This window comes from Apodemus sylvaticus, chromosome 19 (genome assembly GCF_947179515.1).
Source record: "Apodemus sylvaticus chromosome 19, mApoSyl1.1, whole genome shotgun sequence".
NCBI lineage: Eukaryota > Metazoa > Chordata > Mammalia > Rodentia > Muridae > Apodemus > Apodemus sylvaticus.
Genome location: NC_067490.1, coordinates 8,844,922 through 8,859,457, shown reverse-complemented (window position 1 = coordinate 8,859,457; position 14,536 = coordinate 8,844,922).

Here is a 14,536-nt window from a genome sequence, read left to right as displayed (position 1 = left end):
GTAGACATCACACTCACAGGAAAGCTCACTGACAGAGGACCGCAAGTCAGGACCCACAGACAGACCGCCCCCTACCCAGGAGCTTTTAAACCTGGCTTTCAGCAAAACTTCAACTACTGTCCAACTAGGAGGACTTAGCCACCATTCCAGCGGATGATCCACTTGTCAAGATGCACATTTGTGTGTATGTGTGAGTGGGGGTACAAGTGTGTGTGTGTGTGTGTGTGTATGTGTGCAGAGAAGCCAAAGGTCAACTTGGATGTCTTCCTCAATATTTTGGGGGTTTTTTGGCTTGTTTTTTGTTTGTTTGTTTGTTTGTTTGTTTTGCCTTTTTTGTTTTGGGGATTTTTGGTTTTTTTGTTTTTGTTTATTTGTTTTTGTTTTTTGATGTTGTTTTGTTTTTTGGCAGAGTCTCGTCATTAAACCTGGAGCTCACCAATTCAGCCCATCTGAATTAGAGCATCTTAGTTTCCTCCCAGCCCCCCAAGACCTATTTTGAGACCAATAAGAAGTCCTGCTGCTGTAGGAAGCAGTTATCAGTCTACGCTTGACCCTTCTCCTACAACCTACCCTGTCCCGGGCAGCACAAAAGGCCGCGGCCCAGCACCGCTATTCCTCCTTGCAGCCCTTGCAGATGGCCAGCATGGTGTGGATATGTCGGCTGCCTTAGGGACTGTTCAAGTAGGGACTGAGACCTCAGTGGCTTTCCTCACACTCCAATGAGAGGCTCTTCCCAGGCTCTGTTGGTTGACTAGGGTTACGGTGGCATAAGCACAGGAGGTCGTGTTGTACAGACCCCAAACACCAGTGCATTGTTTTGAAGTAGATGGTGGGGCTGGCTGGCTCTTCAGGGCGCCCCTCCTTGCCTGTTATTAGCCCAGGAACACCCATTCATTATGTGGAGATAAGCAAACTCAGGCGCCAGCCCAGACCAAGTTCCTCCAGGCCCGAGGAGGTGGGCAGAGCCACCCACCCACCCCACATCCTTCAGAGAAATGGGCTCTGGGCTCCTGGCTTCAGGAGCTGGGGTGGTGGTGGGGTGGACCCTTAAGCAAGGGCCTGTTGTAAGTGGAGACTATCCTTCTGATGAGTCTCTCGGGGATAGGGAGGCTCAAAGGACTGAGAGGCCCAGGGCCAGTTTGGATCCAATGTTCAGGGACCTCAAACGCTGCTGAGTCAGAGCCAATAGAATGGCCCACCTTCACACCGCAGACTTTCTGCCTCCTGTCTGATATCTGTGCCGGCGCCATTTGTAAATAACCAGCTTACTCAAATGAGATTCTTTGAGGAAGCAGCACATCTCTACATGACTTTGCATAGGCGCCAAGGCTATGAAGTGCCAAAGGACCATGGTAAATATGTCCTCTGAAGTCTCCCTTTTGTTTGGTCCCTTCCTCTGCAGGACGGCCACTGTTGCACACGCACGCACAAGGGTATCTATTGTATATACGGACTACACAGTTACGGCTTTCTTCTGCACTCTTTGATTTTCCCTTCCTAACCCGCGTGCTAAAGCTTTGCCCACAGAACAGAGCCTTGGTTCTCTCTCTGGCCGAGCTGTGTCTCATTGGAAGGTGGCTCATGGTTGCTGGTGGCCGACAGTCAGGCTGAGGACCAGCGTCGTGTTAAACAGTGATCTTCAAAGCACTCTCACAGGTAAGTGTCTACCAAGAGAACTAACTCAGTGGCGGACAGCAAGGCAGACAGACATTTGTCTGTAGATCTGCATCCCTGTTTGCATGATGTGGTGGAAGCATCAGGGTGCGTTTGCCTGGCATACAGCTGGCTGGCTTTGACCTGGTGCTCAATGGCTACCCTGAGGGACACCTGCAAGGTAGTCTGGCCCAGTTAGGAAAACCTGCAGATCCTGCCCCAAAGTAGTCCTCGAATACTAGGAACTGTTTACCCAGGAGGAGGAAGAAAAGGGGGGCTTAAAAGGGGCCAAAGTAGCTCGTGGGGGCCAGGGTTGTCCTGCCTGGCTAAGCCCTTGTCACTTTTGGGTTCCCAGAATCATGGCTGCAGAGGGTTCTTACGTGTTGACAGGGGCTACCTCTATTTGAGGCAGGAGATTAAGACAGAGTGAGATCTCAAAAACCTTACACACGGGGTATAAATTAGCATGTGAAAGGATTCAGCTGAGAGAAAGACTGGGACCCCCATCTCCAAGGATATTGGCTAACAGGAAGAGCATGCAGGGAAAAGCCTTAGAAAACCTGCGGTGTGAAAGCCTGCCCTTTGCATAGCAGTGATGAACTGATAACCTTCCCTTCCTGCTCCAGCCCATTTCCTCCTTTGGAAGTATTCCTTCTTTGTTAATAAAATGTCCCTGGTTCTACCACCGTCCACTTGTCTCTGTCCAGTTCCTTGCTTGGGAACACAAAAGCCTTGAAATCCCAGGGGTTGCCTACTGAACCCCAACATCTGCACCATCACAGAGGAAAGCCCTTTCCCTGACCTTAAGGGTCATGGCTACCTGGAAGCAAGAAGCACTGCCCTTCTTCCCCCACAGATCTAGCTAAACAACTAAGATCAGAGCTCTAGAAATGAGTGTGCAGCCTCCAGCCTCCAGCCCAGGAGACAGGCACAGAGGTGCACAAAGCAGCTTTGCCACACCAGTGGGCACACTGTGAGGGCACATCATCCCACTGGCAGTGAGTGTGAGCTGTCCCTGCATCCCCGAGTCCTTGCCCTATCATGGCGGGAGGCGGGCCTGGTAGTTAAACCAAGCTTTTTCTGAGGCCAATCATATCCCTTCAAGTAGGCTGTGTCAAGGTGGCCCCTTCCTATCCAGGTCTCCTCCAGGGGACTTGCCACACTGGGCTGCAAAGGCATCTATGTAAAAAGATCTTAGCAAGCAGCACATGTCTGTAATCCCAGTACTGGGGTTAGTAGTGACTGGTGGAGCCCCAGAGCTTACTGTTTAGTTGGTACAGGCAATCCTTGTTTCCTGAGAGACCCTGCTTTAAAAATAATAAAGGTAGAAAACTAGTGAAAACGAACTGACATCAACCTTTCTCCATATGCATGAGTGTGCATAGGCACACCCGCACACACACACACACACACACACACACACACACACACACACACACACATACACATACACACATACACACACAGGTCCCCAGGATGTGATTTATAGAGGTGTGAGCAGTGTTAAGACGGAGAAGTCAATGCCACTGAAAACTTCCTGCTCACAACAGAAGGGGAGCACCCAGTACTCCACAACACCACAGGTTCCTGTCTGGTGAGGCTGAACAGGTACAAGGAACCTTCTTTGAGTTTCCCAAGGAAAGTGGCTGTCTTAGATACCTTTCTATCATTGTGATAAGACACAATGACCAAGGCAACTTAGGGAAGGGAGGATTTGAGCTTATAGTTCAGAAAGGATAAGAGTCCATCACTATCACCATGAGGAAGTATGTCTGTAGGCAGGCACGGTGGTTGGACCAAGTTAAGCGTTCGCATCTTGAGCCCCAAGCACAGAAGCAGAGAGAGTGAGCCCTGAGTAGCCTCGAAACTGTCCTGGTGACGTGCTTTCTCCAGCAAGGCGTCGGTGGGGATTTGCTGGCTTGAGGAAGCCTGGTGAACTTGGAGATCTTGTGGGCTTTCCCATGGCCTTTGGGTCAGGTATGTAGGTGAGTGATGGGGACAACGCGCTGCTGTTCCCTTCCATCTCCTGAAATGCTGTTCGTGTGGCTTCTGTGTAAACGGAAACGTATTGCTTCTATACAGAAAGAAAGCGTCTGACCCTCATACATGGCTCCTGGGGTGCTGTGGGCTGACCCTAGCCTCTGCACCAGAGCCCCGCATCTATTCCATTCTGTGATGTGATTCATGTGCTACGACTTACTTCGCTGCACCTTAAGACCGGCTGGAGAGAAAGGGAAGAGAAGTACCAGGTGAGTTCTGGCCATGAATAGGCCTGTTCTGCGCTGAACACATGGTCCTGAGGATGAAGCTCGTGGGTCAGGATCAGCCCAACACCCTGCTCAGCTGATGTCTAGAGAGAGGACTATTACCCAAAAGGTCTAGGGTGGAGGATTCCAGACAGCTAGATCTGGAGTCATAGCCTCTCCTTGATACTCCGAGAAGTACTTTAGAACTGATAGGCAGCCAGGGTCTTCCTTCCCAAGAACTAACAGAGTTTCCGTCCTGAAAGCCCTGTGGTCACCTGATCCGAAAGGCCCAGTTCTCCCCTCATGGTCTCGGACCATGAGGCACCCCATGCCTCCTCAACCTGTTCTACCCATAGGTCTGAGCTGACTGATCTGTCCTGTGGCTCCCACAGTCTGACATTCACGTTTCACTGTGTCCAGAGTTTCCACTTCTTGATGCTCTTGTGTGCAGGGAGGATTACACAGATGGCCCACCCTAGCCATGTGGCTACCCTCCCTAGGGTACTCTCCTTTCTAACTTGTAGTCCACCTGCAGTGGGAGGAAAGGACCTGGAATTTGTGTTTGTATGTGTGTGCATGTACATACATGTATGTGTGTGAATATGTATGTGTGTGAATATGTATGTGTGTGAATATGTATGTATGCATTATGTGAATATGTATGGGTAAATATACATATGTGTGCATGCACATGCATGTATGTGTGTGACTATGTAAGTATATGAATATGTATGTATGTGAATAAGTATGTATGTGCATGTACATACATGTGTGAATATATATGTGCATGAATATGTATTTTATGTGCACGTACATACATGCTTGTATGTGAATATATGTGTGTGAGGATGTGTATTTTATGTGCATGTACATACATGTATGTATATGAATACACATGTGCATGTGTATACATGTATGTGTGTGACTATGTATGTGTATGAATATGCATATGTGTGCATGTACATACAGGTATGTGTGTGAATGTGTGTGTGTGTGTGTGTGTGTGTGTGTGTGTGTGCGCGCGCGCGCCCACTGCATATGACAGAAAGAGGAGAGAGAAGGTTCAGGAGAGAAGTGACTTTGGGATGGAGAGGGTGACTGAGCTGATGCCCAGACATGGCCGCAGTACCTTTAGCTTCAAGAGTATTTCTTGATTTAGTCAGCCCTTGAGGGGTCAGTAAGTGGACAGAGCACTCCCACTTTCTAGTCACATTCTCCCAGGTGTTTAAACAATGCATGTGACATCACTTAGAAAGTACAGAGAAATATACATTAACTAATGAATTTGAATCCTGGCCGATAGAATCCATAAGCATCTATTGCATGTCCCTGTGGTGACACTCAGTTATGGTGAAGACAATGGCTCCCTGTCTGAAGGAAAACTTTCTGGACTAGTCTACAAGTCAAGCAGGCAATGGAGAGAAAAGAGACAGTCTTGACTCTGAAACACATTTTCCAACTGCTTCAATTCCCCTTCCTAGAGACAACAGGTGGGTCTGTCCTTTGTCCAGTGTGTATAATGATTTGAGTATCCAAGCAGGGGAACACCCCAACAGTAACCCCTCACAACTACGCTCCAAAATATCACATTTACAGCTCTCCCAGAAGTACAAAATAACACCCAAGAAGTCAGGAGAGCAGACTGTGCTTTGTACAATGTAGGGGGTGAATGCTGAGTAAGAGCCCTACCACTGAGCTACACCCCAGACCCCAGAGATGGTCTTGACGGTCCCACTTGTCAACATTACCTCAGTTTTCCCCCAACAGGATGAGAGGGATCACTCACTTATCTCTACCCTTTGCTCAAAATGGCTGACTTCCCCAAGGCTCCTGGAACAGGTCAACATGAGCAACCTAGCCAGATTCTAAGATCAGCCAACTCTACCCCCATGGAGTCAGTCATGGATGGATGCGTCGTGACTGGTAGTTAGAAGGCGTAGCTTCCCTGCATTCCCCACAGCCGCCTACTACAAGGTCGAAGGATAGACTGTGTGTGGGCCCTGTGTAGGAGGAAGCTGTTCAACTCTAGAAGTCCTGGGGGCTTCTTTCACACGCTCAGCCCTAGCTCCCCTAAGTATAACCCAGACTCACAGCAGATACTCTTCTCCAAGGAACTCATCTGCTCTGGCCACAAAGAGCTTCATCCCATCAAGAGATGCATGGCTTCCAGCAGGCAGTAACTAAGTTTAGCTTACTGAATGACCCTGTTGTGTAGTCGTGGACGAGAAGAGGAAGTTTGAGAATTCAGAACTTTTCCTATCCTTTGGGTTTTTTGTTTGTTTGTTGTTTTTTATAACACAGCATAGTCCGTGGCAGCTTCTGAGCCTCTGGAATCTTCCAGCACCACTACTGAGGTCATCATGATTCAATGACAGAGGCCGGCATGAGCTGTCCTAGAGGGGTCAAGAGTGGACTGGAACTGTGACAGGCTGCTTCATAGAACTGTATCCATCCTCTGTTGGCAGTGGACCATTCCTCTGCAGACAGTGAGACCGGTCTAAGCAAGGCAGGCTTGGGTCTGCTCTGGATAAAGAGTTCTGGAGATCTGGGTTTGTTCCCTGCTCTCTGCATATACCAGTGCTGTTCTTTGAGCTACTGGCCTTCAGACAAGTGACTGACTCCCTCAGCCTCAGTTGCCATTGGGTTCAGGCTGTGAGCTGCTAGAAGTTATGTAACTATGAGCCCTGGGGTCATTTTCTTTTGTAGAACATCTTGGTAGTTCATCTGAATACCAAGGAGACCCAAGACATGAACCTTCAGGACTCATAGGACCGTAGAAAGCAAGAAGCCACCTTGAAGTAGGGTCTTTGCTGGAGTCAGGGTTGCCTCTTTCCTGCCCTCCTTCTCTTCTGACCCTGGGGAGAGGCCCAGGCATAGAACTCTGGGATATTCATGGAGGACAGTTCAGAGACCTCAGAGAAGAAAAGTATGATCCCTGAGTATTTTTCTTGGTTATCAACTTCTGGCCTGATCACCATAACTGAGAGGCAGGACTACCTTGGTCTAGCCTGGACAACTAGACGTGCTTAGCTACAGTTTAATCAAGTGATACAGGCTGCACTCAGCGTCAGAGCTGGCAGCACCTGGTTCCCAAGATACAGGGCACCGCACAGCCAACAAGGATTATAATGCCAGGCTGGTGACCATGGCCACGAGCATTCCTTGTGACTGGCCTCTAGTGTTTTAGCTACATGGATGTAACCATGGGCCTTTCTATGTCCGCTCTTGTTCTGAATAATGGCATGGGAACTTATTTTATTTCTGCCCAGACCTTAAGCTAGGTCTGTTCCCAACTAGCTTGTAACTCAGCTTATACTAATCTAAGTTCTGCCATGCAGCAGGTTGCCTCTTCGCAGTTTCATATGTCAGACTTCCCCTGCATCTCGGTGGCAAATCTTCCCACGCCTGACTCCTTCCCATAGTTCCTCTCTCTGCTGGATGTCCCACCTCACTATCGTGCCTTTTGCTATTGGCTTTTTATTTTAGCCAATCTGAAGGTCCCTTAGGCGGGCAAGAAAGGACAGAGACACATCCTCACAGAGTGTACAAAAGTATTAGTCCAGGGACTAATACTAATACATGGACTCCAAGGAGACCCTCCCATGAACTTCCTGTCTCCTGGTATGCCATCGGGCTGGGGGCAGAGGGGACTATTTGGGTCAGCTTCCAGGGTCAAGGGTCCAATTGACCAGCTTGTATCTGACCTTTAGGCGAAGGAAGTATTTAACATTTTTAAATGTCTTGCCTGGGGAGATTTATCTCATGCTACGTGACAGTTACACAAAATCCAGTCTCAGAGACACAGACGCAGTTGAGCAAGCCATTCCTGCTTGCTCCTGGGGCATCATGGGTACTCCGATACTGTGGCCACCTGGACTCTTCGGAAGCTGTTTACTGACCCTAAGAAAGGGTCTCCTTCCCACACTCCAGTCCTTCTTGGAACACGACAAGCTGCTGACAGATGCGAAAAGTACTCCAGGCTTTCTACTGAGGCCACTTGGCTCCCGCATGTCAGCTGTTGCGATCCCAAGAGGCTGTGGCCCCCGCTTTCCACCTAAAGTAGACAGATAAGGCCTGTGTTTTCCTGCCCGGGTCTAGGACCACCCAGGCAGCTTCCTGACCCACTCTCTGTGGGAGCCATCAGATTATCTCAAGAACATTCAATTTGGACTCCACCAAAGCCCAAAGTCCAGGCATTGACCCACGATGATGGAGTTGGGTTCCTGCCAGGTTGGAACTGAGGGCCAAGGACTGGTTCCTGAGCTCTGTGATGGCAAGGGGTGCACTCCATTTACCTCCTGACATGGCTGACTAGGGAATTCGGAGCCACTCATTCTCTCACAAGCCATGCTTGCATCTAAGTATCTAGAACATTCTCCGGTGTTCCCACTGTCTCCCGAAGGCTCAGAGCACCCTTGATCAGGAGGGGTTAGAGGAGAGTGGGGGTGTCTAGAGACCCATGGGGGGGGTCATGCAAAAAAGTCAGTGAGCCAGACTGGGGGAGGGGAGAGGCAGAAAGTCAGTGAAGCAGAGAGAGACATTGAGAGAGAGACAGACAGACAGACAGACAGACAGGGAGACAGAGAGACAGAGACAGAGACAGAGACAGAGAGACAGAGACAGAGAGAGACACACAGAGAGAGAAACAGAGAGAAACAGAGAGACAGAGAGAGAGAAACAGAAAGACAGAGAGAGACAGAGAAACAGAGACAGAGAGAGACAGAAGAGACAGAGAGACAGAGAGAGACAGAGAGAGAGAAACAGAGACAGAGAGAGGCAGAAAGAGAGAGAGAGAGGCAGAGAGAGAGAGAGAGAGAGAGAGAGAGAGAGAGAGATCCACAGAGACTTCAAGGGAGGCCAAGGAGGAGTGAGAAAGATGAGTGGAGAGAGGGCTACAGAATCCTAAGTCTGGGGATGCTTTGCAGGAGGGAGATATAGAAATGAGAGGCTGAGAGGACGGAAGCTTCCGTGTGTTACCACAGGCCATACCATGTGCCCTGCTCCCATGACCAGAGCAGAAGACTTAACCGTACGAATGAGTTCTCACATGGGAGGCATGGGATTGACTACAAATCATGCTCCTTCTGGCCTATTTGCATAGCCTAATCTTTCCTCCTGCCCTCCCAGGAGCCCCTCCATCCACCCTGGAATCCAGAGGCCTCGTGGGCAAATGTGCGTCATGTGGAAGAGCGCAGTCTCCTCTTCAGCCTCTGCAAGACACACATTTCCCGTCACCCTCCCACTGGGGCAAGAAAGCTGGAGACCAAGGACTTAAGTCATAGGCTCCAAGCAAGTTGAAGGGCCTGGGCCTGTATGGGAAGCAAACACGAGACTTGGGAGGTTCAGACTGTTTCCTTCCAAATCCTGCTCTGTAACACCTGTGGTACTTGAGGAGTAAAGAGAGGCTCTGTGGAGCTGCACCTGGATCTGAAGAGGCTCCCTAGTGCCTTGTCATCATTTAAAGAAAGCAGCCAGAGACCCTCAGTCCTGGGCTCCTGGCCCCTCTGGTATAGGGTCCTGACAGGCTCCAAGGAAACTCAGGGGAGCAGCCACTGAACCCCAGAACTTGGTGAGACTTCCGTGATATTCAGGAAAGTGACCTGATGGCTGGGAGCTGTTCCCCTGCCCAGAGACTCCCTGCTGGCCTCTCTTGGCAGCTAGTAGAGGCTGGTGAGAGCAAACCCCGCTCCTTTCTTTGCTTTGAGTGTCTAGGTAGCTCCCTCAGTAATGTGCTTGGCTGCCTTCCTGGTCGCCAGCAGGGCCATATGCAAGCCTGGGACTTAGTGTGTCCCCTGTATGTCTGTAAGCACCTGGTGGCCCAGAAGTGTTGAGTTAGCTTGGGTTGGTCTCTCAGTGAGGTTCTTCTCCCCCAGATGCATGCTGGGATATGGCTGTATAGTATAGTTATAGTGCCTTGAAACTGTGAGCTTCTTCATCCACTGCTCCGGGCCTCCTGTCTTGCCTTCTCCCTTCTCAAAATCTGTTTTCTTCAAGTCCCCTGGGAGCATGGAGTTCACGAAATGGGTTCGGGCAAGAGTTGTGGAAAGGCGGTCTGCACTCGGGAGCTGTCCCACGATCCTTCTCTTCACGCCTTCTAGAAAGAGCCGTGTTAGCTTTTGAAGGGCAGCGGTGTGTGGATACCACTTAAAGGATAACTTTGGATTATTTTCTTAATGGGAAAGCAAACATTTATGTCTTCTATGCCAAAGGGCCTGCTGGAGTGTGGGAATATTGACTCTCAGGGCGCTGGCCTCCGTAACTGCAAGGCTCAGGCAGGGGAAGAGGAACTGGCTGCCGGCTGCCTTACTTGGCCACCACAAGCCAAACACTTGTTCCTTTGTCCCTGGGCTTACGCAGGTTATGGCTGTGGCTGTGGCTGGGGCTGTGGTGGGGGCTGGGGCTGGGCCCCGGGCCAGGAGCTGCTGCTGGTCCTGTTTTCCTGCAAACAGCAAAGAGGGCCAGGTGCCCAGTGCCAGCGCCAGTTCAGGTCTTCCGAGTGGGACCATCCTGACTGACACTTCCCTGGCTGGAAACAAGATGGCGGGTGGAATGGGAACAGGTCCTGCCTCTCTAGCTTTGACATCTTGGCTGTGCCAGAGGTGTAAATCACTGCTTAGAAGACTATGAAGATGGCCAGTCGATAAAGTGCTCACCTTACAAGCATGGGGTGGGGGGCTGAGTTCTGTCCTCAGAATCCATGGGGAAAAAGATGGATATAGTGGCATGCGTGTGTGATCCCAGCCTGGGATAGACTAGTTTCTGGGACTTGCTCAGTTGGCCTATTTGGTGAGATCCAGGCAAGGGAGACCCTGTGTCACAAAAGTGGGTGGATAGCACCTGGGGAGAAATGGCTGAGGTTGCCCTTTGACCTCCGCACGTATATGCACACAAGTGAACTCAGGGCAGCACCCATGTATACTCGAATAGATCACACACACACACACACACACACACACAACAAGGAGAAAAGGATAACTCCCTTGCCTAAGCCTTCCTCTTCCACCTCATCTCTATTTACGATGGCTACCCTGTGGTCCCTACTGGAAGCATCCTCCAATGGCCCTTTGGTGGCCTGCACCCATTGCTTAGAGTTCTGCAGCAAAGCATTTCACACACTGTAGCCTGATGGTCCAGCTGAAGGAGCAAGGGCCTATGGTAAGGACAGGGCCATGGAGGAGCTGTTGGCCAGAGCCATGCTGGCACCAGGGGGCTGTGGTTTCACCCTCCACCCTTACAGCTCCATGCAGGAGTTCTGGGAAGCTTGACCCTATGGTAGGAGGCTTCACTCTCGTGACCCAAGGACACGGCGCTACATGGGAAGCAAGCCGACCCTAATCCTAGCAAGAGATGGCGATTCATGCGGTCTCAATCCACATGGAGAAGCAGCAGTGACTGGTCTGCAAGAGACACTGCTGTCAGCTCACAGGGAATGCTCTCCCTCTGACTCCCATGTCACCCCGCTGTCCTGTTCTGGAACTTTCCTTGGAAATGCCAGCTGCTCTAGGCCCTGACTGGAAAAGTTCCTGTTGTTTTCATGTCCTAGACTCCTTGTCCTGAGGATCTGAGGCAATGATCTCTGAGAAGCTGAGGAAGTACGTTTCCAGGATCCAGGGTCTACCAGGACAGAGAATATTTGCTGAGACTAGAGGGGCTGAGGAATTTCCTCCTATCCTCCCCCCCATCCCCCCGCTGGCCTCTCTGACCCACACAGAGATGGTGGGACTAGCATTTGTTCCGCCCCTGAGGCAGAGGGGCCCACTCTTATAGAGGGGCCATGCTCTCTAAGCTCCCGGATGCTACATCTCTCCACCCTTCTGGCTCTGTGGCTCAAGGAATCTCGCCGGCAAAGGGCTACCTCTGTACACCACAGGGTTCCGTCCCAGCTGTCACCTCACTGTTCCCTCCGTGGCCGTGGCCGGATTGTGCCCTCCTCTCACAAAGGTTGCTGTTACTCAGCCTCACCCCGCTCTACTCGCTACTTGTGTGTCCACCTGGACTGTCACAGAAAAGACATCTTGAAGATCGTGTCAGTATCCTTAGCCTTGTTTGTTCCGCCCACTCGGACCTGGCCCAGCTGCCTCTCCATAACCATCTGCCCCATGGCTTTTGAGCTTCTGTATGCCCTGCTTGTGCAGGTGAGCATAAGTGAAGAGAAGAGTCTGGGCGTGACACAGCATGCACGCTCACGAACAAATGCTTGCACGTGAGTGTACCAGTGTGTGAGTGCAGGCTCATTATGTGCCTGTGTGGGTATACATGCTGTGAACTTATATGTGCATGCAGAGCTATGGAAATCGTGACCATCTATGTGCGATGTCCATGTTACCATAGATGTGCATGTGCCTCTTAAGTGGATCTCATGGGCATGTATGTGTGTGTGTGTGTGCCCGAATGGATAAAAGTCCTCCCGTTTAAGGAAGAATGGTGTGCTCTGGCAATCTGGGAGAGTTTCTGGCCTCTTAGGGTGATCAGGACTCCCACATCTTTCCCCATTCAGTGGTGCCTGGGAAGTGCCCGATGTCTTCACAATCATCCACCTTCACAAACTCATTCAACACGTTCCTCCTGGATTTCGGCAGATGTGCATGTGGCCACAGGCACACGAATGGAGAGGCTTCTGATAGGGATAGCAGCTCCTCAGAAGCCAAGGAAGGCTGGTCACTGCAGCTCGACTGAGTGCAACACTGTATGGTCCTTACTGCCCATGGGCCACCCTCACTCCTGTCTGGGTTTGTGGAGCCACCTGGCCTTCTTTCCTTCCAATTACCCAGTGGTCAGAGCCTAAAGACCCCCGTGGCACACTAGAGACAGGGCAAGGGGCAGGACGGGGCTAGCAAGCAAGACATGTATCTCCTAGGGCAGCTGTCTCTCCTTGACCTTCAGAACACCATATGCCACGCTGGCCACCCTTTAAAGAACAGCTGATTGTCTCAAATGCTGCCCTGCTCTGGAGCCCGCACGCCCGCCCTCCCTCCCTCCGCGGACCGCAGGCTGCCAGCTGAGTGGCGGGTGGCAGCTGCCCCGAGCTGGAAGCTTTGGATTTGCGTCAGTGCCTAGCTGGCCAGGAGGGGCCTGCACGGCGGGTGCTTGGCAGCTGCAGAGAGTCACAATGACATCACGGCTCTCAGGAGCCCAGGCAGGCATCCCAGGAGAGACAGGCGGCATGGTCAACAGAGCGCATGGTGCCGAGCCCTCTCCCCTTCTCCCCACGGTGCCGGGCTTTGAAGGCAGTTTCCATGATGCGCGCGCCACGGAGGTCAAGCCCCCAGAGGCGGAGCGGAAGTGGATTATCCCTCCCCCATTGGGCTCCCTTTGGCTCCCAGAGCAGTGGACTTGTCACTCTGTGGCTACCCGGTCATGGAGAACTCCTGCTAATTGAGGGCCTCTGTAGGAGCCCTCACCACCCCGGCAAACCTGCAATTTCACGGAGATAAAAGCGTCCTCAAAGGGCCCTCAGTGTGAGCACCGTGGCTGCGAGACGGGGGTCAGAAAGAGGGGCCACTGTCGACTCTTCCCTGGTGTGCCACGGAGGCTGTGCCATAGCCTAGCCCTTTCCTGGGTGGAAAGAGCTGGGCAGTCATTAGTGGAGCTGTGTAAACCTATCTGTGTCCGCCCCCTCCACGCCTCCCCTCCCCCCCCTGCCCCGCGCACCCCCCCCTCTCTCTCTTTTTTTACTGATGCCTCCTGCTCAGGGCAGGAGCAATTGTTGTGAATCACTTCAAAGACTGGATGGTTTATCCTTACAAAGAATTTCTGGGAAGGCGCCAGCAGCCTGCTCTCAGAGAGAGAGAGAGAGAGAGAGAGAGAGAGAGAGAGAGAGAGAGAGAGAGAGAGAGACCCATTGTCACCATGGTCACCCAGCCCATCCCCCTCCTGTCAGAAAAATGCTCCAACTCCTGGCAGTAATTACCCTTGATGGAGCTGCCCATATCCCTTCTGTTAGTGTCTACCAGGCCGCTCACCCTCCTTAGTCAGAACACCCTCTGTGCAAGCTGTACCTGCACAGATGCTTCCTCCCCCAAGGAAAACACTCTGAAGATACTGCGGTCTCTCAGAGCTCCCTGCATCCCAGCTTTCTGTTCTACAGCCTCTGCACCCCTCACTGAGTCCTGGGATGAGAATGAGGTGGGGGAGGGGGGCAGTTGGGACTGCAATGGACTTGTGGTCAGACACTAGTTGTCCTGTTGGCTTAGCAGGGGCATCCAATGTGCAATTTGCATCTTGCTGAAGGGTTTTTTTTTTTTTTCTCACTTACTCTTTACTGTCTGTCTTCTCTCCCAGGAATCCAAGAATCCAGGAAAAGGAGGTTTCCAGAGACCCCAAACAAGCCAGGAGGAAGGGGGTTAGGCCCACAGAAAGGCGGTTAAAGGACCTCACCCTAAGAATTCAGATCTTGTGCCCAGGATCCATCAGCCTAGGGGACAGGAAGCTGGCACTGGAACCTGGGGTGGTGACAGACAGACAGTGTGTGACAGTGTCTGATTCGAATGGAACTGTGGTTTGGAGAATGCCAAGGCCGCAGCGTGTTCCCTCCCCACCAAACAACTGTGTGGATCCCGTTTCCGCGTGTCCGGGACCTTCCCTCGCCTACCCCACCATGCTTCCCAGCCTCGTTCTAGGTGGCTGAGCGGCTGGGT